General features: G+C 55.2%; 1 protein-coding gene across 2 annotated transcripts in view; it reads left to right on the top strand.

Annotated features, from left to right (window-relative positions):
* Positions 1-22,608: 22,608 nt before the first annotated feature.
* WNT11 (Wnt family member 11) overlaps positions 22,609-24,493 on the top strand; it is a 37,884-nt gene continuing 35,999 nt past the window's right edge. Inside the window, exon 1 of one of the 2 annotated variants that reach the window (XM_077341241.1) lies at positions 22,609-23,110. The gene's annotated coding sequence lies outside the window, so the exon portion shown is untranslated. The remainder of the gene's footprint in view (positions 23,111-24,493) is intronic. The other variant, XM_077341240.1, reaches the window with a different exon arrangement.

The raw sequence follows: 24,493 nt of genomic DNA, 5'->3' as shown, positions 1-24,493 counted from the left end.
CTTTTAAAACGTCAGTAACATACTTTCCTTTTTCCTTTTAAAGGAAGGCACGTAATGAAGGATGGGCTCTCGGAAACCTGAATGCCAGCCATTTCCGCACGGCTCTACGTGCCTCTCCTGTGAACTCGGAAACGCCGATGGAAGGAAGACGACGTGCATTTCAGGTGGGTTCAACTCTTACAGCCTTTACAAAGTCATGTTGGTGGAACGGCAAACAAGACAGGCTCTTCAAGGCAAGGCTTTGAGTCTGGGCAGGGTGGAGGTGGAAGGCAACAGAAGACTCTGTAGGATCAGCTTCACAAATGCATATAAGTAGAAGCCACTCAATACCCACTTGCTATGGTTGTCAGCTCCAGGTCTGGAAATAACTGGAGATTTTGGGGGTTAAGCCTGAGGAAGACAGGGACCTCTGCAGGCGATAATGCTGTAGACCCCACCCTCCAAAGCAGCCATTCTCTCCAGGGGGAACTGACTGCTGTTGGAGGGAACAGAAGAACATGAAAAGGGCCCTGCTGGATCTGACGTGTAATCCGTGTTGTCTAGCATCCTGTCTCACATGGTGACGCAGAAAGGCTGAGGCCTGCCTCGGATAAGAGCCTCAGAAGAGCCCTGCTGGGTCAGGCCAGGGAGGGTCCCTCCAGTCCAGCCTCCCGTCTCACCCAGGGGCCAGCCACAGGGCAGAGAGGCCGAGGCCTTCCCCTGAGAAGACCCTCAGAAGAGCCCTGCTGGGTCAGGCCAGGGAGGGTCCCTCCAGTCCAGCCTCCCGTCTCACCCAGGGGCCAGCCAGTTCCTCTGCAGGGCCAGCCACAGGGCAGAGAGGCTGAGGCCTTCCCCTGAGAAGACCCTCAGAAGAGCCCTGCTGGGTCAGGCCAGGGAGGGTCCCTCCAGTCCAGCCTCCCGTCTCACCCAGGGGCCAGCCAGTTCCTCTGCAGGGCCAGCCACAGGGCAGAGAGGCCGAGGCCTTCCCCTGAGAAGACCCTCAGAAGAGCCCTGCTGGGTCAGGCCAGAGAGGGTCCCTCCAGTCCAGCCTCCCGTCTCACCCAGGGGCCAGCCAGTTCCTCTGCAGGGCCAGCCACAGGGCAGAGAGGCCGAGGCCTTCCCCTGAGAAGACCCTCAGAAGAGCCCTGCAGTTAGTCAGTTAGACTGTTAGGATCATACCCCTCCTCCCTTCTTTACAAAGTTGTTTCCCTTCTCAATAAAGCTAGCCATTCTTTAAGCAGCCGGTGCTGCATCACATTTGAACTCCGCCCATCATAATGCCGCAGAGTCCCCCTTTCAAAGCGGCCATGTTCTCCAGGCAAATTGATCTCTGCTCCCCAAAGATTGATTGCAATCATGAGAGTCCTCCAAGCCCCACCTAGAGGTTATATAAAAGACCAGGAATCATGGGGGGGGGCATTGCTCCCACCTGGAGGATGAGACCCCCAACTTCTCACCTTTCCAACTCAGACAACCGAATCGTGGGCCGAGTTAGAGCTGGGTTCGAAAATGTCTGCCGGAAGGTGGGTCCTTCCAAGTTGGCCTGCGCCACTCCTGTAGGCTTAGGAATGAAAATCCGCAGCCGGCCGGCCGAAGCGTCAGAGAAGTCCTGTGGAAAAAGCCCCGTAATCCCCAGTAATTTTAAGCGTTCGGAATTTCTGGCTGCCTGTCCCCACTTCTGTCTTTCCTCAGTCATAGTGACACTGGATTAGGTTTTCATTCACCCGTGTCCTGTTTGTCTTAAGACGTTATTTCGCTTTGGAAAACAGAAGTTTGTTTGGGGGTCTCATCCGGCTTTCTCGCTGGCGGGCTCCTTTGGGTTCACGCCTCGGTGAAGTCCCCCGCCGTCCTCACACCGCTGTTCGGTTTAGAAGGACGATACGGGTTGCCGGGTTTGAAAAACGCTGTTTGGTGGATCTGAACACCAGGCCCTCCAGTCCCACGTCCTGTCTCTTGTAGTGGTCAGCCAGAGAACGCTAAAAAGTACAAGTTTAAAGAATGTGTCCACCCCAGGGGCTGTTCCATCCCCTCCTCCTCAAATCATAGACTCATAGAATCATCGTAGACTGGGAAAGTGCATAGAGGCCATCTAGTCCAACCCCTGGCTCAAGGCAGGGTCAGCCTCAAGCATCCAGGAGAAGGATCTGTCCAGCTGCTGCTTGAAGATGGCCAGTGAGGGGGAGCTCCCCACCTCCTTAGGCAGCCCATTCCACTGCTGAACTAGACTCCTAGAATCCCAGAGTGGGAAGGGGCCATGAAGGCCATCTAGTCCCACACCCTGCTCAGTGCAGGATCAGCCTCAAGCACCCAGGAGAAGGATCTGTCCAGCCGCTGCCTGAAGACCACCAGTGAGGGGGAGCTCCCCAAATCTTTAGGCACTCCATCCCACTGGTATGTAACTGGTACCATTCAACATGTAGTTTAAAGCCGGTTTTCAGAGATATACTGCCTCTGCATATGGAGGTTTCTCAGAGCAGTTAATATGTCAGTCCCCTTTCAAAGGCCATTGAACAAGGAAGCCAAACTCCAGGTGGGGCTTGGAGAGTCCCCTGGAATGACAACCAATCTTCAGGTGACAGAGAAAAGGCCACTTTGGAAGTTGAACTCTAAGGGGCCCACAGGTTGACTACCCCTGCTCTAGGGCATTGTACCCCAGGGAAGGCCCTCCCTTCCCCCAAACCCACCCTCTTCAGGCTCCACCCCCAAAATCCCCTGGTATTTCCTAACTCTGAATTCCAGCCTGATGGGGATATAAGGAAAAGTCCTCTTTGTTCCACTTTCTCTATCCCACAGGGAGAGCCCAAACCATGGCTCTCCAGATGTCCATGGACTACAATTCCCATGAGCCCCTGCCAACAGCAGGGGCTCATTGGAATTGTAGTCCATGGTCATCTGGAGAGCCACAATTTGGCCCCTTGTATTCCGTTGCGTCTCCACTTTGCTACTTTTTCTCTAATGAGCAAGTCCCCCATTCCTCAGCTTTTACTCCTTGGATAAATTCAGCTTCCATTTTCTGCTCCAGATTTGTTAACCGCTCATGGCTTAAAACAAGGGTTCCCCCCCCCAACCTTTTTCTCTGCTGCATTTCCTTCCCTGTGCACAAGAATGTCCTTCTGCTGGAACAAAAACTCTGTCTGGTCTCCGGGGCTGGTTGTTGGACATGTCCGATGTACTGAAACGCAAAAAATAAGTGCAGAAAGAGGAGGAAAAAGGAATCAAAGACGAGCCGGTTCCAAGATTTCTTCGGGTGTGCGTATGTGTGCGGGTGGGAAGGAAAATGTGATTGGTGAGAGAAGGTTTTCCCCTTCCAAATACATTCTGGAGCTGGGAAGACTGGGAACAGAAGAATGTAAGAAGCTCTGCTGGATCGCCCCGATGGCCCGTAGAGTCCACCCGGATCCAGTTTCCCACACAGGCCAACCAGATGCCCTGGCAAGCCCACAAGCGGGCCCAAGGCCAAAGTCCCTCTCAAGTCCAGCTGGGGTCCAGGCCAAAGGTCATCTAACCTCTGGCCATGGAGGGCCCATTGAGTTGTCATGGCGAGTAGTTCTATCCACGAGTTTTATTGGAGTTGTTTTTTTTTAATAAGTATATAAGAACCTCAGAAAAGCCCTGCTGGGCCGAGGCCTTCCCCTGATAAGGAACTCACAAGAGCCCTGCTGGGTCAGACCAGAGAAGGTCCATCTAGACCAGCCTCCCGTCTCACCCAGGGGCCAGCCAGTTCCTCTGCAGGGCCAGCCACAGGGCAGGGAGGCCGAGGCCTTCCCCTGAGAAGACCCTCAGAAGAGCCCTGCTGGGTCAGACCAGGGAGGGTCCCTCCAGTCCAGCCTCCCGTCTCACCCAGGGGCCAGCCAGTTCCTCTGCAGGGCCAGCCACAGGGCAGAGAGGCCGAGGCCTTCCCCTGAGAAGACCCTCAGAAGAGCCCTGCTGGGTCAGACCAGGGAGGGTCCCTCCAGTCCAGCCTCCCGTCTCACCCAGGGGCCAGCCAGTTCCTCTGCAGGGCCAGCCACAGGGCAGAGAGGCCGAGGCCTTCCCCTGAGAAGACCCTCAGAAGAGCCCTGCTGGGTCAGGCCAGGGAGGGTCCCTCCAGTCCAGCCTCCCGTCTCACCCAGGGGCCAGCCAGTTCCTCTGCAGGGCCAGCCACAGGGCAGAGAAGCAGAGGCCTTCCCCTGAGAAGGCCCTCAGAAGAGCCCTGCTGGGTCAGGCCAGGGAGGGTCCCTCCAGTCCAGCCTCCCGTCTCACCCAGGGGCCAGCCAGTTCCTCTGCAGGGCCAGCCACAGGGCAGAGAGGCCGAGGCCTTCCCCTGAGAAGACCCTCAGAAGAGCCCTGCTGGGTCAGGCCAGGGAGGGTCCCTCCAGTCCAGCCTCCCGTCTCACCCAGGGGCCAGCCAGTTCCTCTGCAGGGCCAGCCACAGGGCAGAGAGGCCGAGGCCTTCCCCTGAGAAGACCCTCAGAAGAGCCCTGCTGGGTCAGGCCAGGGAGGGTCCCTCCAGTCCAGCCTCCCGTCTCACCCAGGGGCCAGCCAGTTCCTCTGCAGGGCCAGCCACAGGGCAGAGAGGCCGAGGCCTTCCCCTGAGAAGACCCTCAGAAGAGCCCTGCTGGGTCAGGCCAGGGAGGGTCCCTCCAGTCCAGCCTCCCGTCTCACCCAGGGGCCAGCCAGTCCCTCTGCAGGGCCAGCCACAGGGCAGGGAGGCCGAGGCCTTCCCCTGAGAAGACCCTCAGAAGAGCCCTGCTGGGTCAGGCCAGGGAGGGTCCCTCCAGTCCAGCCTCCCGTCTCACCCAGGGGCCAGCCAGTTCCTCTGCAGGGCCAGCCACAGGGCAGAGAGGCCGAGGCCTTCCCCTGAGAAGACCCTCAGAAGAGCCCTGCTGGGTCAGACCAGAGAAGGTCCATCTAGACCAGCCTCCCGTCTCACCCAGGGGCCAGCCAGTTCCTCTGCAGGGCCAGCCACAGGGCAGAGAGGCCGAGGCCTTCCCCTGAGAAGACCCTCAGGAGAGCCCTGCTGGGTCAGGCCAGGGAGGGTCCCTCCAGTCCAGCCTCCCGTCTCACCCAGGGGCCAGCCAGTTCCTCTGCAGGGCCAGCCACAGGGCAGAGAGGCCGAGGCCTTCCCCTGAGAAGACCCTCAGAAGAGCCCTGCTGGGTCAGACCAGAGAAGGTCCATCTAGACCAGCCTCCCGTCTCACCCAGGGGCCAGCCAGTTCCTCTGCAGGGCCAGCCACAGGGCAGAGAGGCCGAGGCCTTCCCCTGAGAAGACCCTCAGAAGAGCCCTGCTGGGTCAGGCCAGGGAGGGTCCCTCCAGTCCAGCCTCCCGTCTCACCCAGGGGCCAGCCAGTTCCTCTGCAGGGCCAGCCACAGGGCAGAGAGGCCGAGGCCTTCCCCTGAGAAGACCCTCAGAAGAGCCCTGCTGGGTCAGACCAGAGAAGGTCCATCTAGACCAGCCTCCCGTCTCACCCAGGGGCCAGCCAGTTCCTCTGCAGGGCCAGCCACAGGGCAGAGAGGCCGAGGCCTTCCCCTGAGAAGACCCTCAGGAGAGCCCTGCTGGGTCAGGCCAGGGAGGGTACCTCCAGTCCAGCCTCCCGTCTCACCCAGGGGCCAGCCAGTTCCTCTGCAGGGCCAGCCACAGGGCAGAGAGGCCGAGGCCTTCCCCTGAGAAGACCCTCAGAAGAGCCCTGCTGGGTCAGGCCAGGGAGGGTCCCTCCAGTCCAGCCTCCCGTCTCCCCCAGGGGCCAGACAGTTCCTCTGCAGGGCCAGCCACAGGGCAGAGAGGCCGAGGCCTTCCCCTGAGAAGACCCTCAGAAGAGCCCTGCTGGGTCAGGCCAGGGAGGGTCCCTCCAGTCCAGCCTCCCGTCTCACCCAGGGGCCAGCCAGTTCCTCTGCAGGGCCAGCCACAGGGCAGAGAGGCCGAGGCCTTCCCCTGATAAGGAACTCACAAGAGCCCTGCTGGGTCAGACCAGAGAAGGTCCATCTAGACCAGCCTCCCGTCTCACCCAGGGGCCAGCCAGTTCCTCTGCAGGGCCAGCCACAGGGCAGAGAGGCCGAGGCCTCCCCCTGAGAAGACCCTCAGAAGAGCCCCGCTGGGTCAGACCAGGGAGGGTCCCTCCAGTCCAGCCTCCCGTCTCACCCAGGGGCCAGCCAGTTCCTCTGCAGGGCCACCCACAGGGCAGAGAGGCCGAGGCCTTCCCCTGAGAAGACCCTCAGAAGAGCCCTGCTGGGTCAGACCAGGGAGGGTCCCTCCAGTCCAGCCTCCCGTCTCACCCAGGGGCCAGCCAGTTCCTCTGCAGGGCCAGCCACAGGGCAGAGAGGCCGAGGCCTTCCCCTGAGAAGACCCTCAGAAGAGCCCTGCTGGGTCAGGCCAGGGAGGGTCCCTCCAGTCCAGCCTCCCGTCTCACCCAGGGGCCAGCCAGTTCCTCTGCAGGGCCAGCCACAGGGCAGAGAAGCAGAGGCCTTCCCCTGAGAAGGCCCTCAGAAGAGCCCTGCTGGGTCAGGCCAGGGAGGGTCCCTCCAGTCCAGCCTCCCGTCTCACCCACGGGCCAGCCAGTTCCTCTGCAGGGCCAGCCACAGGGCAGAGAGGCCGAGGCCTTCCCCTGAGAAGACCCTCAGAAGAGCCCTGCTGGGTCAGGCCAGGGAGGGTCCCTCCAGTCCAGCCTCCCGTCTCACCCAGGGGCCAGCCAGTTCCTCTGCAGGGCCAGCCACAGGGCAGAGAGGCCGAGGCCTTCCCCTGAGAAGACCCTCAGAAGAGCCCTGCTGGGTCAGGCCAGGGAGGGTCCCTCCAGTCCAGCCTCCCGTCTCACCCAGGGGCCAGCCAGTTCCTCTGCAGGGCCAGCCACAGGGCAGAGAGGCCGAGGCCTTCCCCTGAGAAGACCCTCAGAAGAGCCCTGCTGGGTCAGGCCAGGGAGGGTCCCTCCAGTCCAGCCTCCCGTCTCACCCAGGGGCCAGCCAGTCCCTCTGCAGGGCCAGCCACAGGGCAGGGAGGCCGAGGCCTTCCCCTGAGAAGACCCTCAGAAGAGCCCTGCTGGGTCAGGCCAGGGAGGGTCCCTCCAGTCCAGCCTCCCGTCTCACACAGGGGCCAGCCAGTTCCTCTGCAGGGCCAGCCACAGGGCAGAGAGGCCGAGGCCTTCCCCTGAGAAGACCCTCAGAAGAGCCCTGCTGGGTCAGACCAGAGAAGGTCCATCTAGACCAGCCTCCCGTCTCACCCAGGGGCCAGCCAGTTCCTCTGCAGGGCCAGCCACAGGGCAGAGAGGCCGAGGCCTTCCCCTGAGAAGACCCTCAGAAGAGCCCTGCTGGGTCAGACCAGAGAAGGTCCATCTAGACCAGCCTCCCGTCTCACCCAGGGGCCAGCCAGTTCCTCTGCAGGGCCAGCCACAGGGCAGAGAGGCCGAGGCCTTCCCCTGAGAAGACCCTCAGGAGAGCCCTGCTGGGTCAGGCCAGGGAGGGTCCCTCCAGTCCAGCCTCCCGTCTCACCCAGGGGCCAGCCAGTTCCTCTGCAGGGCCAGCCACAGGGCAGAGAGGCCGAGGCCTTCCCCTGAGAAGACCCTCAGAAGAGCCCTGCTGGGTCAGGCCAGGGAGGGTCCCTCCAGTCCAGCCTCCCGTCTCACCCAGGGGCCAGCCAGTTCCTCTGCAGTGCCAGCCACAGGGCAGAGAGGCCGAGGCCTTCCCCTGAGAAGACCCTCAGAAGAGCCCTGCTGGGTCAGGCCAGGGAGGGTCCCTCCAGTCCAGCCTCCCGTCTCACCCAGGGGCCAGCCAGTCCCTCTGCAGGGCCAGCCACAGGGCAGGGAGGCCGAGGCCTTCCCCTGAGAAGACCCTCAGAAGAGCCCTGCTGGGTCAGGCCAGGGAGGGTCCCTCCAGTCCAGCCTCCCGTCTCACACAGGGGCCAGCCAGTTCCTCTGCAGGGCCAGCCACAGGGCAGAGAGGCCGAGGCCTTCCCCTGAGAAGACCCTCAGAAGAGCCCTGCTGGGTCAGACCAGAGAAGGTCCATCTAGACCAGCCTCCCGTCTCACCCAGGGGCCAGCCAGTTCCTCTGCAGGGCCAGCCACAGGGCAGAGAGGCCGAGGCCTTCCCCTGAGAAGACCCTCAGAAGAGCCCTGCTGGGTCAGGCCAGGGAGGGTCCCTCCAGTCCAGCCTCCCGTCTCACCCAGGGGCCAGCCAGTTCCTCTGCAGGGCCAGCCACAGGGCAGAGAGGCCGAGGCCTTCCCCTGAGAAGACCCTCAGAAGAGCCCTGCTGGGTCAGACCAGAGAAGGTCCATCTAGACCAGCCTCCCGTCTCACCCAGGGGCCAGCCAGTTCCTCTGCAGGGCCAGCCACAGGGCAGAGAGGCCGAGGCCTTCCCCTGAGAAGACCCTCAGGAGAGCCCTGCTGGGTCAGGCCAGGGAGGGTCCCTCCAGTCCAGCCTCCCGTCTCACCCAGGGGCCAGCCAGTTCCTCTGCAGGGCCAGCCACAGGGCAGAGAGGCCGAGGCCTTCCCCTGAGAAGACCCTCAGAAGAGCCCTGCTGGGTCAGGCCAGGGAGGGTCCCTCCAGTCCAGCCTCCCGTCTCCCCCAGGGGCCAGACAGTTCCTCTGCAGGGCCAGCCACAGGGCAGAGAGGCCGAGGCCTTCCCCTGAGAAGACCCTCAGAAGAGCCCTGCTGGGTCAGGCCAGGGAGGGTCCCTCCAGTCCAGCCTCCTGTCTCACACAGGGGCCAGCCAGTTCCTCTGCAGGGCCAGCAACAGGGCAGAGAGGCCGAGGCCTTCCGCTGAGAAGACCCTCAGAAGAGCCCTGCTGGGTCAGGCCAGGGAGGGTCCCTCCAGTCCAGCCTCCTGTCTCACACAGGGGCCAGCCAGTTCCTCTGCAGGGCCAGCAACAGGGCAGAGAGGCCGAGGCCTTCCGCTGAGAAGACCCTCAGAAGAGCCCTGCTGGTTCAGACCAGGGAGGGTCCCTCCAGTCCAGCCTCCTGTCTCACACAGGGGCCAGCCAGTTCCTCTGAAGGGCCAGCCACAGGGCAGAGAGGCCGAGGCCTTCCCCTGAGAAGACCCTCAGAAGAGCCCTGCTGGGTCAGACCAGGGAGGGTCCCTCCAGTCCAGCCTCCTGTCTCACACAGGGGCCAGCCAGTTCCTCTGAAGGGCCAGCCACAGGGCAGAGAGGCCGAGGCCTTCCCCTGAGAAGACCCTCAGGAGAGCCCTGCTGGGTCAGGCCAGGGAGGGTCCCTCCATTCCAGCCTCCCGTCTCACCCAGGGGCCAGCCAGTTCCTCTGCAGGGCCAGCCACAGGGCAGAGAGGCCGAGGCCTTCCCCTGAGAAGACCCTCAGAAGAGCCCTGCTGGGTCAGACCAGGGAGGGTCCCTCCAGTCCAGCCTCCCGTCTCACCCAGGGGCCAGCCAGTTCCTCTGCAGGGCCAGCCACAGGGCAGAGAGGCCGAGGCCTTCATAAGAACATCAGAAGTGTCCTGCTGAATTAAACCAGAGGTCCACCTTCCCCAGCATCCTGTCTCACACAGTGGCTAACCAGTTCCCTTCCTCTCCCCACAACAGACACCCCGTGAGGTAGGTGAGGCTGTGAGGGCTCTGAGAGAAGTGTGACTTGTCCAAAGTCACCCAGCAGGCCTCATATGGCTCAAAAGGGCTTACAATCACCTTCTCATCCCCTCCCCACAACAGACACCCTGTGAGATAGTTGGGCATGAGAGAGCTCTGAGAAAAATGCTCTGTGAGAACAGCTCTAACAGGACTGTGACTGGCCCAAGGTCACCCAGTTGGCTGCATTTGGAGGAGTACGGAATCAAACCCAGGCCATTGCTCTTAACCACCACGGCAATAATGTCAAAGGGGCCTTTATGTACAACCTCGCTCCCTGCGGTTGGCGGCTGGCTCCTCCTCCTGCGGCAGACATTTTGTGGTTGGCTCTGCCTTCTCTGCCGCCATTTTGTGGTTGCCTCCACCTCTGGCAGCCGTTCTGTGGCTGCACTTACCAACCTATGTCCGAATTTCTAACGTGCCGACTGGCTCAGAAAACTTGGAGACTCTCGCACGCAGGATCCAGGCTGTATTCTCTTTTCTCCGGCCAGAGAGCCAGTTTGGTGTAGTGGTGAGGAGTGTGGACTTCTAATCTGGCATGCCGGGTTCGATTCTGCACTCCCCCACATGCTGCCAGCTGGGTGACCTTGGGCTAGTCACAGCACTGATAAAACTGTTCTGACCGAGCAGTGATATCAGGGCTCTCTCAGCCTCACCCACCCCACAGGGTGTCTGTTGTGGGGAGAGGAACGGGAAGGCGACTGTAAGCCGCTTTGAGCCTCCTTCGGGTAGGGAAAAGCGGCTTATAAGAACCAACTCTTCTTCTTCTTCTTCAGTGTCTTTTACTGCATGTCCCAGTCGTTGTCGTTTTGCAGGGCCAAATAGTCTCACAGACTACATCACCAAGCTGTTTGCAGAGCACAGGAGATGTTCTTCTGCTTAACCGTTCAAAAAAAAAACCGCACACACACACACACACACACACACACAAAAGGCTTTCTGAGAAAAGGAGGTCGTGTTCTCTTTATTGAACCCTTGGGGTTGGCCTGGACACGTTATCTACAATCCAGTTGGTCAATAAAGCGAACCTTATGATTTTACCAGAGAGAGTTCTCTGCAAGGAGAGAGAAAGACGCAGAGAGCAGTGGCAAAAGCCGGCTGCTAGCCAGCAAGTTTTATGGATGAGAACGGATCGGTTTGATGATAATAATATGTCAACGAACTCGAAATCTGCTGGGGGGGGGAATCTCAACACATTAACTTGAGAAACAGCTTTAAATGCGGACCTGTTCTGCTGGCAGCTGATTTTCTGAGCGAGACCTCTTAAACTTAGCGTGCTCCGGGGAGTTCATAACATACCAAAAAAGAGGGGAGGGGGAGACCCGGAGAAGGTCGACTGCTGTTTTCCTGTTTGGACTTTTTACGATTGCTGTCCCCGCCAGGCCCAGGAGAGAGTGTGTGAAGGTATTGTAATCATCTGCCAGTGTCTTGGGGAGAGGGAACGAGGGTGAGATTTGCAGTCGCTCTCCAGCACTAACCCTTTTGCTCCCTAATGCAGTGGTCCCCAACCTTTTTATCACCGGGGACCGGTCATCGCTTGACAATTTTACTGCGGCCGGGGGGGGGTAGTCTTTTGCCGAGGAACGTCGCCGCCGCCTCCTGAGCCCCTGCTCCGCTTGCTTTGGTGTAGTGGTTAGGAGTGCGGACTTCTAATCTGGCATGCCGGGTTGGATTCTGCGCTCCCCCACATGCAGCCAGCTGGGTGACCTTGGGCTGACACAGCACTGATAAAACTGTTCTGACCGAGCAGTAATCTCAGGGCTCTCTCAGCCTCACCTCCCTCACAGGGTGTCTGTTGTGGGGAGAGGAAAGGGAAGGCGACTGTAAGCCGCTTTCAGCCTCCTTCGGGTAGGGAAAAGCGGCATATAAGAACCAACTCTTCTTCTTCTTCTTCTTCTTCTTCTTCTTCCCGCCAGCGCCCCAGACTTCCCGCCGCCCACTGGGGGGCGTTCCCAGCAGCAGCTGCACAGTGCCACGCCGAGGGGGAGCCCCAGCCATGGCGGCCACTGGAGAGCACCAAAGGTGAGCCAGCGGCAGAGTGGCAGGGCAGCCCCCAAGGCAGCAGCCGGGGAGGAGGATGAGGAGGAGCTGCGGCCCGGTACCGACTGATCCACGGACCGGTCCCGGTCCCCGGACCGGTGTTTGGGGACCACTGCCCTAATGGAATGGAGTCATTGGCAGTTGAACTTTAAGACCATAAAGCAGGGGTCCCCAACGTGGCACCCAGGTTCACCCTGGTGCCAGTATTTTTCTTGGTGCTCGCCAGGTCTTTTTAGGCCCAGGTTGGCCTTTTGCTCAACTGGCCTCTGGACCGGGGATCCAATTGGCTATGCAGATTTTTTAAAAGGAAAAAACCCATCAATGTTGCTTCAGCAGTAGATGCTGCCCCAGTTCAAGGATCTTTTAATATAATTTTTATTAAGATTTTTTTGGGGGGAAGAGGAGAGAAAAAAGATCACGGCTGAACGAATCTAATAGAAAATTCGTTAAAAGATAAAAGAGAGGGGCGGAAGGATTTTCTTTCTGCCATCTGGAGGTTTATTCTTTTAAGAACTGGGGCTTTTATGGGGGTTTTATGTAATCCTCCTTGAGTCCCACCAAGAAGGAAGGTGGACTATAAACAAAATAAGTAAATGAATAAATAAATAGAAAAATATAAAGAAGAGGCTTCCGATTTTCTCTATGACAAATATTGATTAAATTATAAACTTTGCCACTTTATAATTACAAAAGAAGAAAGCTCCCCTTTAGCTGATACCATTCTACACATCGTTTAAACCCATGACTATTGGGTCCTTTCTTCTTCTGCCAACAGGAACCTTTCCCTGCCCTCCTCCAAGTGACAAATAATTTTTGTTGTTGTTTTTGCCATTAAGTTGCAGCTGACTTACAGTGACCTTGTAGCGTTTTTAAGGCGAGACATTTTGAGGTGGTTGGCCAAGGCCTTCTTCTCCATAGCGACCGTGTTATTCCCTAGTGGTCTTCCATCCGATGCTGACCAGAGTTGACCAGTTTAGTTTCAGAGGTCTCATGAAATCCAGCTAGCCAGGGCTATCTAGGACAAAGCAATAAAGAACAAATGAGAGAGAGTTATATGTCCTTACGAGCTGCCTGTCTTAGAGGATGGCTTTGAAGATTAAAAAGAGAGAGCTCTAAGAGAATTCCTGCGCGAGAACAGCCCTAAGAGAACTGGGACTAGCCCTAAGGTCACCCAGCTGGTTGCACGTGGAGGAAGAGTGGGGAATCAAACCCGGTTCTCCAGTTTAGAGTCCGCTGCTCTTGAACCAGTACACCGCGCTGGCTGTCCGCGGCAGCTGTCAATAAACAATTTTGTCTTCAACGGTCAATCAGAAAACCGCGAATAACAGCACCACCGTACCCCACCCATTTCATAAAAACATGGTGGATGGGTACCGCAATGGGGACCACGGCTCCAGTGGGAAGCATGGAAATACGGAGGGTCTGTTGTTTCCGTAGGACTGAGTACAATTTACAAACTATGCAGTTAGGCCCCCTTCTCCCTCGGGTCTCACTACTTCTTCTTCTTCTTTTAAAAAAGGCATCATCCAAATCGCTCCCAGCAAAAGCATATTTTGCTAAACGGATCATGCATCGTTTACGGCCAAATGTCGGCTTTTGGCTCGGCCGCGAGATGCCGTAGCAGCCTTCTTCCAGGGCTTCAGACGGCTTTCTCCCATTGGGTTTTTGGCAGATCTGCCTTTTTGGCTGGGTGCAACAAAAATAATTGTTTGATTCTCCCCCCCCCCCGCCACTACCCGATCCCCCTTCCCTTTAAAGATGCTCTCTCCCACATGTGCTTTGAGAATGTCTAGCTTGTCATTCATCCCCCCCCCTCCCCAGTCTGCCTCTGATGAATTCTTTTGCTCAGACAAAGGTTTGGATCAACATCACGGTCTCCTCCCAGGTGTCTCGGAAACGAGGAAGAAAAAAGGAGAGAGAGAGAGAGAGAGAGAGAGAGAGAGAGAGAGAGAGAGAGAGAGAGAGAGAGAGAGAGAGAGAGAGAGAGAGAGAGAGAACACAAAGAAAGAACAAATACATATTTCCGTACCTGGGAGAATAAGATCACAGGCGAGCGCACAAAACAAACACTCTGGACTGTGAAAACAAGGGTGTCGCCCCACAAAACATTACGACTTGGTCATTGTGAGTCTTTCCCCCTTTCTCGAAATTCCTTGCATAGAATTCACACTGATCTCCCAGGCTTCTGTCAGGAGAATGCTACGGCAAGGTCAACGCAATAGGCCTGGACAGAGGGATAATGCACTTTCTAAGTAGGTTTTCCTCTGCTGCACAGGAAAATCCAGCCCCAGAAGCACATTGAAAGTGCATGTGAACACATGTGAATTCCACACGCTCTCCATAATGCACTTTCGAAGAAGGGGCATTTCCGCACATCGAAAAAATAGCGTTAAGCCAGCAAAATGGCGTAACACTAAGGGCCATTCCGCACCGGGATCCATGTTGCAAATTGTTTGCAGAACGAAAAATCGGCATTTAAAATAGTGGAATTTGTCGTTATGTACACCTGCCTTTGTAGTGGAATCCAGTTGCGTTTCTATCGTTTCCCACAGGCTTCCAGTCTCGGCAAAAATCGCTAGCCAAGAAGCGCTATTGCTTAGCTCATCCCGCCCCTGGCCGTCAAGCGGCCAATGGGCGGCCGTTAGCATGCTCCAAAAGAGCCCCTTTCCCTTTAAGGAAGGTTTTTAAAAAAAACACACACCCGTTGCAACGAATCTGCGTTGATTCGTTGCTGCGGAGAGACCCATCCAGCTAACAGGTGGTGTTTGAGCTGCCGTTTCATCGTTGCCACGCTCCCCCCGAGTGAAAAAAAAAATCCCCCCCCCCCCACGGGCGCGATTTTCGGCCAAAAACAGTGTGAAAAATAAAGGGAAAATAAACCAGCAAACGGGCTTCTGTGTTGCTTGTGCTTAGTGACTGTAAAGAGCTCTGGGGAGGGACTGCAGCCGGGGAAGCCTCGCTGGCTAAATGAAGGCTCGCCGGTGCGTTGATCTCCGCTCGCTCGGAGAAAAGAAAATGGCGATCGCTTCGCCGGAAGATCAGAGGAGAGAGCCAGGGGGAGGGACTTTGCAGAAACCGCAACAATGGTAACGCACAGAACTTTCCCGCTAGTGTTGCAGATTGGTTGCAGGAGTGTAGCGCTTTCCGGAGGGTGAATCCACATTTTGGGATTTCCCTGAAAGCGCTACAACGAAGTGCTTTTTGCGGATCGGTTTCAGGTATGTGGCAGATTGTCAACGACGTTGTGCATAACGGCAATACTGTAGTGATTTCTATTAGCAACCATTGTGCTATTTTGGACGAATGCGGGAAATCCCCTAAATATTATTGTGCTTCCGGACATTCTGGTGGAACGAGCTCCCGGAAGAGCTAAGGGCCCTGCTGGAGTTACCAGCTTTCTGCAGGGCCTGTAAGATGGAGCTCTTCCGCCAAGCCTATGGTTGAGGCCAGGTTAAGGTCCCAGAATTACCATCTGGGGATCCCCTAGAGCTGGTGAGATCATGTCCCTGCTCCTAATGGAAAGAGCTCCAGACTGCTAGCTGCACAGGGGTGGGGGGAGCAGACGGGGGATTAACTCCAACGAATAGTCATATTTAATGTCTTTTATGTGGGGGGGATTTTAAGGGTTCTGTGTTTTATCATTTTATTGTAAACCGTCGCGAGCCTCTGAGAGGGGTGATATATAAATCAAAGAATAAATAAATAAATAAATTCATCACCTTCTGCTTCACTTTCATCTGCTGCCTTTTCACACTTCTTACCCTCCGCAATCACTGCTTGAAATGGCAGAAGGGAACAGCGACTTTACACGCGACTCTCTTCCGCCTGTCAATCAAGCCGGGCAGCCAATCCCCTTTCTCCATGCTTTAAAGGGCCCCTGAGGCCAGCTAATTTTTTGTAAAAAAATTAATACTTCTCGATTCAAATGCCTATGCATCTAATCATAGATGCATAGTGCTTTTTATAATGCCACCCCTTATGGCAGTGGTTCTCAACCTTCCCAATACCATGACCCTTTAATACAGTTCCTCCTGTTGTGGGGACCCCCAGCCATAAAATGATGCACGGGTTCTTTCACAGGAATTAAACTGAAACTGACCCATGGCGTGAAGATCCATTGTTCAGGATTGTATATAAATTGTTTTTTTTCCTGGGATTTCTCAGTTCAGTTCTGCCTCTTGTCCCACCATGCTGATCTTGCTTTTTCCCGCTGCTCCAGACAGACAAACGCTCTATCGCGATCTACCCTGCAAGGCTGTTGTGTGGGTGGTGCCCCCCCCCGACCAAGCTGCTTGCCCTGCCACGATCCCTGTGAAAGGGTCATTCGGCCCCCAAAGGGGTCCCGACCCCCAGGTTGAGAACAACTGCCTTATGGAATCACGAGTCTGGAATATTTTAAAAAATTAATCTCGTTCCTGATTTTTGTGTGGGTGCGACTTTAGAGAGGCATGCTTTGTGTGACAAATTTTGGTGAAAATTCTTTTTGGCTTTGCCTGCACGATTGTACGCCTATCTGTTGCTCCAGGCGGATGTAGCTTTAGGTTTTGCTGGCCGGACACTGGAGGTTGGTGACATCGTGCAAAACGCCAAAAATATTGCATCTACATAAGGTAAGTATGACGCTGCATTAATGGCATGCGGAAAGGCCCTGGGTTATCCTGTTCTGCACGGGAAAATGCAGCCCCAGAAGCACATTGAAAATGCATTATCCAAACAGTAGTAGCTGATACTTTCTCGCAACCCCCCCCCCCCCCCCCCACAAACACACACACAAACACATACTGTTTGCAAGCTCTCTTCTCTTTCTCCCTGGCATCTACAGTATTCCTGTGGAGCTGGGGGGAGCTTTTGTTAAAAAAAAAAAAATTCAACACAATCATAACGCAGCAGCGTAACAACCCAATTTCATTCCATCAATGAAACGCTCCCGGCGGCTGCAGATGCCGGAACGGCCGGGGAGCGAGGACTCTGGGGAAGCTCGAATGACTCCCTCCTTTTCTTTCTTCAAACGCCCCTTTTGTAAGGTGTGTACGTTATTGTGCGTCCGTCCAGGTGTGTTCGTTATTGTGCGTCCGTCCAGGTGTGTTCGTTATTGTGCGTCCGTCCAGGTGTGTTCGTTATTGACTTTATTCTTCATCTCTTTCCGATGTTGCCCACGCGAGTACTTTTGTTTCCAGTTCTCAAAGTGCATTTCGATTCCAATATTTCGGTTATCTTCTTTGTTTTCTGTAGGCTTAAAGAAGCCTGCCTTGTACGCTTCATCTAGAACAGGGGTAGTCAAGCTGCGGCCCTCCAGATGTCCATGGACTACAATTCCCAGGAGCCCCTGCCAGCGAATGCTGGCAGGGGCTCCTGGGAATTGTAGTCCATGGACATCTGGAGGGCCGCAGTTTGACTACCCCTGATCTAGAAGCTTCTATGGAGAGCCAGCATGGTGCAAGAAATTCCTCTGGAAGGTTCAAGGGGGTGGCAGGTGACAGTGGATGAGCAAGAGGGTTGTGGGTGTCCTGCACAGTGCAGGGGGTCGGACTAGATTGTGAGTTGTGAGAGTCCTGCATTGTTGTGAATTTCCTGCATTGTGCAGGGGGTTGGACTAGATGACCCATTAGGTCCCTTGTAATGCTGTGGTTCTATGATTCTAAAAGGCTGACCTGCTCTATCTTCAAGTATTGAAAAAGCTGCCATGTAGAGGATGGAGCAGAGTTGTTCTCTCTTGCCCCGGAGGAATGGACCAGATCCAATAGGATGAAATTAATGCAAAAGAAATGCTGTCTAAACATCCGGAAGAAGTTCCTGACTGTTAGAGCGGTTCCTCAGTGGAACAGGCTTCCTCGGGAGGTGGTGGGTTCTCCATCTTTGGAGATTTTGAAGCAGAGGCTGGAGAGCCATCTGACGGAGAGGCTGATTCTGTGAAGGCTCAAGGGGGTGGCAGGTGACAGTGGATGAGTGAGAGGGTTGTGAGTGTCCTGCATAGTGCAGGGGGTTGGACTAGATGACCCCGGAGGTCCCTTCCAACTCTATAATTCTATGAAAAAGAGAGATTCTTAGATGCTCTTCGTAGGGCAGTCCTCTTTCTTCCCGCCCCTCCAAGGAAAAGAAACAGCTCCCTGCTTGGCAATATGATTCCAATTTGAATGTTTGAGCTTGTATTTCTGTTTATGGACCTCCAAAATCTAATTAAGGTCATGTCATCTTTTTAAAATAAACATGGGAAGGCTAAAAACGGTACAGATGCGTTTCCAGGGCAGGAAGGGAAACAGCAGATGCTACAGGCGAAGAAGAGACAGGGCCAGGTTTTCCACCCCAGGGAACGAACACCAGTTTTCTCCTGCCTTAAGACACTCGTCCCCAGTCCCTGTGCAGTGCATGGACCTTGAGAAATAATTACGCCATTCTGGAGGTGGCTTGCTGTGGCTCTGCGTGAGTCTCTGCAAATCATACAGAATCACAGCAAGGAGGCTCCTTCGGGGATTGGGGAGCCTGCCTGGTGTTACTGTTAAGAGTGGTGGCCTCTAAACTGGATAGCTGGGTTGGATTTCCCACTCACTCATAGAATCAGAAGGGACCCCCCAGGGTCATCTAGTCCAACCCCCTGCACAGTGCAGGAACTCACAATTACCTGCCCACCCATAAATCCTGCTTTAGGATGCTTTGAGCTGATCCTGCGTTGAGCAGGGGGTTGGACTAGATGGCCTGCATGGCCCCTTCCAACTCTAGGATTCTAGGAGTCTAGTTCAGCAGTGGAAGGGGCTGCCTAAGGAGGTGGGGAGCTCCCCCTCACTGGTGGTCTCCAAGCAGCGGCTGGACAGATATTATCCAAAAGGAACTCCCAGCGTATTGGACTCTGAACCTCATGGATTTAGCAGCAACCCTCCCTTCAAAGCAGCCATTTCCTCCCGTGGTACTTTATAGTCTGGAAATCAGATGTTGTACTGGCTGAGCTCCAGGCTCCCCCTGGAGGTTGGCATCCCTATTGCACCAGCTGTGTTTGAGATCCAGCAAGTGTCACCTGGGAGAGCTAGGGTCAGTTCCCTCAAAGGTGGCCAAAATGTGGCTCTCCAGATGTCCATGGACTACAATTACCATGAGCCCCTGCCAGTGTTTGCTGGCAGGGGCTCATGGGAATTGTAGTCCATGGACATCTGGAGGACCACAGGTTGACTACCCCTGCCTTAAAGCTCTTTGAGTGGCTTTGGGCCAGTCATTTTTCCAACCCAACCAACCTTACGAGTACAGAGGAGGGTAAAGAAGGGGTCGGAGCCCCTTGTCTGAGAGGAAAGGTTGAAGAATTTGAGACTTCTCCTTTTAGTAAAGAGCTGTCTAAGGGGAGACACGAGACAGGCTTATCAGATGATGCACGGGGTGGAGAGAGTTGGCCAACAGAATTTTTCCTCCCTCTCCCCAAAGAGTAAAACTCGAGAGCATCCAAAAAAACTGACGGGCAGTAGGTGCAGGATGGACGAAGGAAACACCACTTTACACAGAGAGGGATTAAAATGCAGAATGGATGTAGCGAGGGTCATGGGGATAAACCGCTTTAAAAGAGGATTCGCTAGACTGGCGGAGGAAAGGTCTATCAGTGTGGTGGCAGAGGGGAACCTCCATGTTCAGAGGCAGTTGGCCTCTGAAGCCAAGAGCCAGGAGGCAACATCAGGGGAAGGCCTCACCCTCTCTTCCCTGTTGTTAGCCATCCAGGGGAACTGTTTGGCCAGCGTGTAGGACAGGAGGCTGGACTAGAAGAAGTATAGGGCTGATCCAGCATCTATCCATCTCTCCATCTCTCCATCTATCCATCCATCCATCCATGATGAATCCCATAATGCAGGGGTAGTCAACCTGTGGTCCTCCAGATGTTCATGGACTACAATTCCCATGAGCCCCTGACAGCATGGGAATTGTAGTCCATGAACATCTGGAGGACCACAGGCTGACTACCCATGCCATAATGGTTTAAAACCTCACAACTAATTCTCAGAGGATAGTCTAATCATAAACCTTGGGGCTACGATCACCACAAGGGGCGTCTCCCCCAAAATAGGCCTCTACTCTTTGATACATGGAATACGCTCCCTGAATTTTGAACCGGATGACTTAAGCCAGTTGATGGGTCTTTCTCCCCCCCCCCTTCCCTCCCGCCGGCCTGATCATTTCTATTCGCTGCCTCTTTATCAGAGGGAAACTCGTTATGAAAATATTAACGGGGTGGGTTGGAAGAACAATACGCTTTGGGGTTTGCTTTGGGAAATCAAGCCTTAAAATCAGTCGATACCGGCCTATCTTCCGGAAGGTAACATGAAAGATTTCCGGTTGAAATATTAACCGCTTATTTGGCCCCCCCCCCGCCCCCTTTCTTGGTAATGATTAATTGCCCTCTGCAAGAATGTTAAGAAGAATTTCTCTGCGAGGACTTCCAACAGAACAGCAAGGCCGTGAGTTGCGAGGAAAAGCGATCCAGGTGACCCCCAAAGAACAGGAGGTGGGGGAGTGGGTAGCGTACCAGGCCAGGCCGGGGGTCCGATGCCATTAAAAATGTGGTGGAGTTGTTAAGAGCCAGCTTCTTTCAGTGGTTAGGAGTGCGGACTTCTAATCTGGTGAGCCGGGTTTGATTCCCCGCTCCCCCACCTGCAGCCTGCTGGGTGCCCTGGGGCACATCACAGCCCTGATAGTGCTGTTCTTGCAAAGCAGTTCTCCACATGGGGTGTCTGTTGTGGGGAGAGGAGGCGAAGGTGATCGTAAGCCATTTTGAGACACCTTCAGGTAGTGAAAAGCGGGGTATAAAAATAAGTTGTCTTCTTCTCCTCCTTCTTCTCCTTCTTCCTTTTCTTCTTCTCTTTCTTCTCCTTCTTCTCCTTCTTCCTCTCCTCCTCCTCCTCCTTCTTCTTCTTCTCCTCCTTCTTCTCCTTCTTCCTTTTCTTCTTCTCTTTCTTCTCCTTCTTCTCCTTCTTCCTCTCCTCCTCCTCCTCCTCCTCCTCCTCCTCCTTCTTCTTCTTCTCCTTCTTCTTCTTCTCCTCCTTCTTCTCCTTCTTCCTTTTCTTCTTCTCTTTCTTCTCCTTCTTCCTCTCCTCCTCCTCCTCCTTCTTCTTCCCCTTCTTCTTCTTCTCCTCCTTCTTCTCCTTCTTCCTTTTCTTCTTCTCTTTCTTCTCCTTCTTCTCCTTCTTCCTCTCCTCCCTCTCCTCCCTCTCCTCCTCCTCCTCCACCTCCTTCTTCTCCTTCATAAAGTTCACACCCTGACTTGATGGCTGGTCCAATCTCATCAGATCTCAGGAGCTAACCAGGGCCGGCTTTCTTCTCCAGGACTGATGGCAAACCGAAATCTCTATATTTTTGATTACAGCTTAGTTGGCACTTCAATACTTCCTCATTTGAAATTTCCCTTCTGAACCCTAACGGGAGTAAATCTCCAAGCACCACCATTGAAAGACGTTACTGAAAAATTTAGAGAAGAGCTGGTTTTTATATCCCATGTTTCACTACACGATGGAATCTCCAAGCGGCTTCCAGTCGCCTTCCCTTCCTCTCCCCACAACAGATGCTCTGTGAGGTAGGTGGGTCTGAGAGAGCTCTGAGAGAACTGTGACTGACCCAAGGTCACCCAGCGAGCCTCATGGATCTCAAAGCGGATTCCAATCACTTTCCCTTCCTCTCTCCACAACAGATGCTCTGTGAGGTAGGTGGGGCTGAGAGAGCTCTAAGAGAACTGTCACTGACCCAAGGTCACCCAGCGAGCTTCATGGATCTCAAAGCAGCTTCCAATCGCCTTCCCTTCCTCTCCCCACAACAGATGCTCTGTGAGGTAGGTGGGGCTGAGAGAGCTCTAAGAGAACTGTCACTGACCCAAGGTCACCCAGCGAGCCTCATGGATCTCAAAGCAGCTTCCAATCGCCTTCCCTTCCTCTCCCCACAACAGATGCTGTGTGAGGTAGATGGGACTGAGAGAGCTCTGAGAGAACTGTCACCGGCACGAGCTCACCCAGCAGGCCTCATGTTTTTCAAAGTGGCTTACAATCACCTTCCCTTCCTTTCCCCACAACAGACACTCTGTGGGGCTGAGAGAACTCTGAGAGAATTTGCAGAGATGGCTAAACCCACTTCCTTGATCACAGGAAAGGCGACATATACATTTATTGCCAACTGGAAACCCCTTATAGACTTTTTTGCCTAAAGAGTGGGGGGGGGGGGATGAACGGATGGTTGGGATGATTAAGGGTGGGAGGGAGGGAGGCAGAGAAAAATTTAGATAATAGTGGGGGGAGGGAGATTTTTATTTATGTAATCATATAGAACACGGAGCAGAATTGTTTTCTGTTACCCCAGATGTTTCTCAGTGGAACAGGCTTCCTCGGGAGGTGGTGGGTTCTCCCTCTTTGGAGATTTTTAAGCAGAGGCTGGAGAGCCATCTGACCGGAGAGGCTGATTCTGTGAAGGCTCAAGGGGGTGGCAGGTGACAGTGGAGGAGCGAGAGGGTTGGGAGTGTCCTGCACAGTGCAGGGGGTTGGACTAGATGACCCAGGAGGGCCCTTCCAACTCTGATTCTATGGTTTTATGATTTTATGGACAAACATTGTGAGCCGCCGCGGGTTAGTTGTTCTGGGTTTGACGGCATACAGGCCCATTAACAAACAAATGAAAATCCCGCATTCTGTAGGGGGTGGACTAGATGACTCTGGAGGGCCCTTCCAACTCTGTGATTCTATGATTCTAAGTGAGCAGTGACTCACCCCTGCCCCGAGTTTTGCACAAAGCCAGCTTGTGCCCGGAATAAATCTTGGCCGCTCTTAAAGAGGCTGCCGGACTGCCCTCCTGCTTCAGACCAACCCGGCCACTCCTCACTCCCGGGGGGGGGGGGCTCTCTCTCTGCGACTCGGCCACAAATTTCGGCCGTCTTGAAGGCGCTCCTGGAACCTCTGCGTTGTGGGTTTTCTTTCCCCCTTAAAGGGCGGGGGAGATCAGGGGGGGGGGTGGATCACTGACAAATAAGTCCTCCCCCCCCCTTTGCCCCCTTTCTCCCTTCTGAATAGATCAAACGCGAGCGATTCGTCCCGCGTTCGGCAGCAAAAGCCGGCCCGTTTTTGTTATGCAAATCCGGGCTGACATCACCGCCCACATCAAAGGCGGGCAGAGAGCATATAAGCAGGTATCCGGGGCGGCCGAGGAGACGGAGGCGGCAGACAAGCGGTGCAGCTGCCAGCCCGACCGGAGACGCGCAACGCAGCCGATCCCCTCGTCGGTTGACCGTGTCCCCTGCCGCTGATGGGCTGACCTATTGATTGTTGATTTCAGCGCCCTCCCCCAAGCCCCAGCCCCCTTTCGCCTCCTCCGGGGCGGCGTGCTTTACTCCCCCAATTCGACTATTTCTCTACCTACAGCGATTTTGGGATTCTTAACGTGCGGGGAGGTGAAATCCGCGATCTTTTTTGCAAAGAAAACGGGGAGAAGTTGCGGGAGAGAGGAACGCGACGCGCTGCGGAAGAGATTTCTCTCTCCCCCTCATTAAGACGGAGATTTGGGGAGGCAAAGAAGAATAAGAAAAGTTTTTGCAGAAAGGAAAGAGGTAAGGAAGCCGTGAGCTCCTCGCGGGTTGGGGAGATTGGCGGATCGAGAGAATCTTTGGGGCAAGGGAGGAAAGGGACGAATCCCTCCCCGGTTGGCTGGCTGGCCGGCTGACTTCAGTCCGGGATCGCGGGCGAAGATCCTGTGGCTTTCCTCCCTCCGGAAAGGGCGAAGGTTTGCGAAGGGTCGCGCAGAAAGGCTGGTCAGTTTCAGTGAAATTGACGCGAGGGCGCGACGCCGCGCCCGCCGCGTGTGGTCAATTTCACTGCAACTGACCAGAAACGCCGATCCGGATTTTGTTTTGGTGCCAGAACCAGAAGGCGGAGAGAGGGAGGGAAGGGAGAGATTTTATACAATCTTAAAGCACTCTTTGCAAAACCCTCTCCGAGTTTCGAGAGCGATGGGAAGGACAATACGGAACTTGCAGTGTTGAGAAGAGTCCAGTCAGGCACCTTTAAGACCAGCAAAGATTTATTCAAGGCGTGAGCTTTCGAGTGCAAGCACTCTTCCTCAGACTTTTTTTTTGGGTGGAGGGAGAAGATGGCCCGCGAGAGAGTTTGGGAAGGAAAGATTAAGGGCGGCGAGGCAGGCGTGCTGAAGGCTATGGAAAGCCCTGCTTTCAAAGGTGTTCGAGGCCGGGTTGGGGTGGGGGGTTAGTTCACAATCTGCCAAAGAAGCCGTGTTGGTGGGGGTCCCGGAGGAAGCCGGAAACCGTCAATATCAGCTCCTAGCTGGGAAACGTTCCCCCCTTTTCAGCATCTCGGTGTTCATAGCTGGCTTTTTCCTCTAAGGGGTGGAGAGGAATGCAGGGCGTACTACACCCAGGAAATTCAGGGTAGCTCAGATTAGCCCGACCTCAGTGAAGCAGGGTGTGGCTTGCCTAGTAGTTGGATGGGAGACCTCGGCAAACATGCTGCCCAGAGGCAGGCAATGGCAAACCCCCTCTGGGTGCCTTTTGCCCTGAGCTGGGTCGCCCAGGCTGGTCCAATCCCATCGGATCTTGGAAGCCAAGCAGGGTTGGCCCTGGTGGGTGCTTGGATGGGAGACCACCTGGGAAGTGGGGGGGTAACAACAAGCAGAGGCGGGCAGTGGCAAGCCACCTCTGGAGGTCACCTGCCCTGGAAGCCCTGCAGCAGGGGTGGCCAACCTTTGGCTCTCCAGGTTTCCCATGAGCCTCTGCACCTGGAGCCACTGGTTGGTCACTCCTGCCCTATAGGGTCGCCATAACTCCGCTGAGACTTGAGGGTGCCTTCAGCCTACCTTGCACGGCTGTCGTATCATCAGGAATGTCTAGATTTGAGTCCGGCAACACCTTAGAGGCCAACGAAATTGGGGTGGGGAGGTGAGCTTTTCAGCATCAAGGCTGAAACTAGCCGTACTGCTG

This window comes from Paroedura picta, chromosome 6 (genome assembly GCF_049243985.1).
Source record: "Paroedura picta isolate Pp20150507F chromosome 6, Ppicta_v3.0, whole genome shotgun sequence".
NCBI classification, from domain to species: domain Eukaryota; kingdom Metazoa; phylum Chordata; class Lepidosauria; order Squamata; family Gekkonidae; genus Paroedura; species Paroedura picta.
This window is presented reverse-complemented; position numbering and strand designations above follow the sequence as displayed.